The sequence below is a fragment of the Chrysemys picta genome, chromosome 6 (genome assembly GCF_011386835.1).
Source record: "Chrysemys picta bellii isolate R12L10 chromosome 6, ASM1138683v2, whole genome shotgun sequence".
Taxonomy (NCBI): Eukaryota; Metazoa; Chordata; order Testudines; family Emydidae; genus Chrysemys; species Chrysemys picta.
Window position 1 is genome coordinate 70,919,471 of NC_088796.1, and position 6,207 is coordinate 70,925,677.

Below are 6,207 nucleotides of genomic sequence, written 5' to 3' on the forward strand. Positions count from 1 at the left end.
CCCAAATTTGTTTTCTTTACAGGTCACCTTTATGTTAATGAGCACCAGGTGCATGTATGAGGGTAGAACATGCCCTGTCATTTATACCATATCCTCAAAAGAATTGCAATAGCCTGGGAGTTGAGGGGCAGCACAGTGACTGACTCAAAGATATTCAATGTATTATTATTTATTGTCCTATTTATTATGTGGCCCATTTTCAATACTTTTCTATACAATATTTCTAGTAACACAAAATAACTTTAGCTGGGCTATTTACTACTTCTACCCATATTTCCCAAACTGGGGCACCAGACTAACTTAGAAAGTATAGCATGGAAGAGAGGATTAAGGTAATTGAAGAAAATTGTTGGTCTCCATATCCACCAGCCACACACTTCAAATTTGCTGCTAGATGGTCCTGTGGTTATGGTAGTGGATTGGGACTGAGGAGAGCTGGGTTTAGTTTTATGTTGATGTTCCAACAATTGCATATTCACATTTCTACCTTTTCTGAAACACACTACCTTATTTGTCAGTTTTTGCTTGTTATACATCGCCCTCCCCCTTTTGAACCTGTTCACTTCCCTTGAATAGTACCCTATTTCACAAATTGTCCCGTTGTTGCAAGAAACAATGCCCCACTTCCAACCCCTCCCCCATTTTTTAAAATAAAATATGCGTGGAAAAGTAAAACTAATGTTATTGCAAATGTAAGTTGTATCATGTCAGAGCTCATTGCCAAATGTTTAAAGCCTTTCAGGGTGGTTTTATTTTTAAGGTTTTATGGTTAAAGTTACAGGAATTGTCCATCCAGAGACAGAGCAGTTCCATAACATTAGTCTCTTTAGAAATATAATGATAGGAAGATTTGATGATCAGACTATTGACCTATATCATCAACTAATTAAAAGAGAAAAATAACTTCTATTTTCTGAGGTGCTTGATTATAAACATGACATCATGACACAGGGCCATTATCCACTTTTATTTCAGGCATCAAAGCAAACCTCTAACTGAATTGTTCTTAGTAGTTTGTTTATTAATGATTCTCTTAAAGTGAGTTATGTACTTTGACATTCTCAGGCGAATATGAATAATATGAAATTATCATGGGAGATGTTTAACAGCTGATGAAAAATGGTCTTCTGTTGCCGTAGTGCACAAAACATTATAGACCAGTACTTCTCACCTTTTTTGTTGCTGTTGTTGGAGCCCACTTTGGGATGTATTGGTGATTGCCCCCGGCCCCTGATGATTCCTCACACCATATCTTGACACAGTATGCATAGTTTTTCCTTTGTTCTGTCCATTTACTTATCTTTGCTGCCTATTCTCTCCTTTCTTTCTCTTTTACATGTTCTCTACTGACTTTCCCTCTATTCCTGCTTCAGATAGCACCAAGTCTTCTTTCCATTTATCCATTTATCCACTCACAGGGAACAAGCAGGGAGGGAAAAGGAGTGGCTTTCATTGATCCACTTACCACTTCACCTGCAGACTGTCTATGAACTTTAACAGCTCATGTCTAAGCACCTCACAAACATTAATTAATTTTACAGATTGGCAATTAAAACAAGGAAGTAGTAATTTCAAAAGTCCCTTTTTCAAAAGAGACTTAGGCACTCATTGGCTTTGGAATAATGAGAAAATTTATGAGATAGAATTAAAAATGTATGATGGATATAAATCATCATGCTTCAGAGCATAAAAGAAACACTGATTTCTGGGGTTAGGAAAATATGTTGCCTATGGGTTGTCCAGAATGTTCTATTTCTTATACCTTCCTGTTAAGCATCTGGTTTTGGCCGCCGTTGGAGACAGAATGCCAGACAGGATGGACTATTGGTCTAATGCTGTATAGCACTTCCTACATTCATATAAATATCCCCTAGACATCCTCTGGGAAATACCTGCGAGGAGATGAGCTTCTTCTAGCTGATGAGAGGCCTAATCTATATACACCTCTACCTCGATAGAACGCTGTCCTTAGGAGCCAAAAAATCTTACCGCGTTATAGGTGAAACCGCGTTATATTGAACTTGCTTTGATCCACCAGAGTGCGCAGCCCCGCCCCCTCCCTCCCCCGGGGCACTGCTTTACTGTGTTCTATCCGAATTCGTGTTATATCGGGTTGTGTTATATCGGGGTAGAAGTGTATTTGAGAAAGAACAACAACCCCTCAGAAACAAGTGGATGGCCTATATATAGTATGTCTATATATCATTTATATTTTGATCAGAATTTTTCTCAACTCCTCCTTTCCCCCACTTTTTTTTAATGGTCTCTCTTTATCATGGTGCTCACTCGTTAATTTTTCACTTGTGTTTTTAATGATTGTTTCACCCTGTTCCTTTTATGTATTTACTCCTCCTAATGGAAAGCACAATCAATAACCTTGAGTTTGAGACAAGTATCAGAGGGGTAGCCGTGTTAGTCTGAATCTGTAAAAAGCAACAGAGGGTCCTGTGGCACCTTTAAGACTAACAGAAGTATTGGGAGCATAAGCATCTGAAGAAGTGAGGTTCTTACCCACGAAAGCTTATGCTCCCAATACTTCTGTTAGTCTTAAAGGTGCCACAGGACCCTCTGTTGAGTTTGACACACACATTTTAAAACTCACAATGTTTCAGTGGGTTTAATATTAGTCAAAATAAATGTGTCCATCTCTAGTTTTGAACAAATTAGAATGACAGGGTGGCTGAGTCAGCCATAGTTGTTAGCCTAACCCTATAAAAATCAATATCCTCTCACCTGACAGAGGATAAGATGCCATTCCTCCTGTTAGTGAGCACTTACTGACTTCAGTGGGACTACTTGTGTAAGTTCTCACAAAAATGAGAAGGGGTTGCAAACCCTAGCCCTAAGTTCCCTGCTCTTAGCACTGGAGTTGAATTCTTATTTTGCCATCTTGCAGAGTTTCATTGTACATTTGAAACAACTAGTTAACTGCACTGCACCTGGAAAAGCAACCAGTTTCATATGAAAACCATAATTCAGGCTTTATTGCAGTTTGCAGCACAGAATTATACTGCATTTAGTGGCTTTTTGTGTTAGAGCCTTGCAACCTCACCGAACCTGACAGGACCCGACTACAAGCATTGGATTCAGGTTGGGTGGGAAAACAATCCCATGTGCTCAGGTCGGCTCTCCTTCTTCTGCCAATGGGGTTGGTGCAGTAGCAGATGCATGCCCTGGTGCCGCCTGCCAGCCACTGCCACCTTGCTGCACTGTGTGCTGATGAGTCAAAGCACCTCACTTTACAGTTCACACAGCGCAGCAGGTGGCCACCACTGCACCAAACATAGGGGTAGGAGGTACAGATGGCACTGGTGGCTCAGTTTCAGCTGGGAAGGGCCAGGTTGGGTGGGCTTGAGTCCAAATTAGAAATTAGGCCTGAGCAGACCTCTTTTGTGTTATCTTAAAGCTGTTTCCTCTACTTCAGATCAATGTCTTCTTTGGGAATGATTTATTAGCTGCAAGATGTTTATTTTCAAGCATATCTATAAAAAGTCTAAAAATCTATGGTGTGACTTCTGTTCAGTGCCCTAACACTGTCTCCTCTTTACAATGTGATATTTAAATACTGTCCTTCAAGTAAGTCAAACTTCTCTCTCTTTCACTGATATTTTATAAGTTCCTGTCTTAAACTCCCAGAAGGATTAATCCCTGGTATAAATGTATCAATGAGGATAAACTAGGGATGGATTTGGTCCACAAACCTTAAAATGCATTTCTACTCTGGCAAAGGATTATGTACAAATGATACTTTCTTACTCAACAGATCTGCCCCCTTTGTATATTATGAGTCATATTTGCTAACTTTAGTGATTGAAAGTAACTTTTTAAACTTTCACATCTAATATCACTGGAGAGTCAACACAACAATGGAAAAAGAAGGCTGTGTATCATCAATAGATGTAACGTAGGATCCAGTTGCAATGTTAGGGCCAAATGATGCTCTTAATTATACAGTTATAACTCACTGAAGAGAACTAGCTAAATACAATGGTTTGCAAAGGTATAACTGAAGACAGAATTTGGCCTGTAGAATCTTTATTTTTATGTGGGAAGGAAAGCTGGTAGTGTTAAGACAGAGGAGATGGAAGATCTAGGTTCTTGATCATAGACCTTTTGCAAGTCACTTACCCTCTCTAAGCCTTAGTTTCCTTGTGTGTAAAATGGAAAAAAATACTTCCTCATTCTGAGGATATGAAACTTAATTAATAGCTATGAGGTGCTCAGATATGTATTGAGTGCAATAGAAATGTTTACAAATAAATACCACTGAAGATGTATAGGAAGGAAAGACTCTAGTTTGATTTTTCAGATCTCAGGGAGAGTTTTCAAGGGAGCTGATTAGGAAAAAGCGAGTACATTATATGTAAATGGAGAAATTTCTAAATAGCACCTTTGAGACATAGCAAACCTGGAACTCTGCAGTGCCAATTTATCATTACTGTTCAGAGCAGAGCTGTGACAACATGCTCCTTGTGTACACATCCTACAGCCAGGAACAACACGAGCCAATGTGACCAGGCCAATAGTCTTGGTATTCTTGATACATTCCCACCTATATTTATGGGATAGAGTCGATGGACAGACAAATGTCAGTGCCTCTTTTAGTTACTTACCATGAATTGTGTGATACTTTAAATGTATACACATTAGATTGGTTCTAATAACATAATGGTAAATGACAATTTCCTGTAAGTTTACAGACATGATCTACTACTCACAATTATATTTTCAAAACATTATTTGTAATATTTTGTTTCCTCTACAAACTAAGAAAAGCCTTAGGATTCAGATATTAAAACTGTTAGAAGTCCATACAACTGGTGATTCAATATTCTCTAGTCACTGATGAGTCTTTATAGATACAGTTAATAGGTTACCTGCTGGAAGAAACATGATAGGCCATATTCAGCCATGGTGTAAACAGATGCAACTCCACTGAAATTAATGATCCTGATCTTTCATAACAAAATGCAGAGTAGCCCCAGGATGGGAGAATTGGGAAAACCACCTTTGCTTCCCTCTTCAGCTAAATCAGGTATATCTTCTGTCACAACTGAAGGTCTGCCTCAAAAACACTGTATTTATGCACCAGGACTAAATGTGGCCATTTTACTGAAGTCTTTAATCTAGCAAATCTCACTAGTTTGCTGGAAGGGGGACTTCAAAGCCTGGCTCACTGTGATTTGGATTCAGAATCTTGCTACATAAAAACACACATTTGCTGTACTACCACCACCTTGTGGCTAATTATGTTTAACACAGTAACAGCTGTGGTTAGATGTTGATCGATGTTTGGTTACATGTGTGTGTTCCCTCTGTGTGCTGCCCCAGCCCTGTGCAGACAGCTGGCATTGCAGACCTCAAATTAACCACCCAATGACAACAAGATCCGTTAAGGGATGAAGGCACCCAGCCAGGTTTATTGTCAATGAAGCATGGTACTAGTATCCCGCAGACTCTATGGACCACTAATACATGTATGTCTATAACAATGGATCAGCTCAGATCAGGAACGGCAAGGCTTTCCATTCCTCCCTAGGCCAGACAAAGATACTCCCTCTGAGATACATCTTTATACCCTGATACAAACAAGTTAGTGCCACCCCTCTGACATAGTTAGTTACTGCCCCCTGACATGGCTAGTTATCACCCATCAACTGGTACATGTTGGTTTGATCAAAAAATTTCTATTATGTACTGTCATCCTGACCTTATCTTTTAGGAGTGGTGTGTGTGTTCCTGTTATCCTTTGGGAATGTTTTTATACCATCCTTGGATGTTGTGGTACCACTTGCTATTGGGATGTGTTTGCGTGAGTACTCTGTGACTTAGCACTTCTTAGGAATGTGTATTTCTGTAATATCAGCCCTGTTCTTGCCAGATTCTGTGAGCAGGTCCTGTCTCATACCAGGCCTTTCATACAAGAACTTATGTCTCAGGGTCTTTTCCTACTATATTCCCCCACTTTTTGTGTTTTTATGGGGAGGATGTTTACCCATTGTCCAGGAAAAGCATAATGCATGGACTGAAGATGGTCCAGTGGGCTAAAGACTGTTATGTGGCCACCTGACTTTCCCATTTATGCCCCATCTGTTTCTTAGTTTTCACATTTCCTTGTATGACTGATGGACAGATTTTATTTTCCAATTGTTATTAGAGCCTTATGGTGGGCCTGGGAATGTTAAGCCTGGGATTTTGATTAAGGAA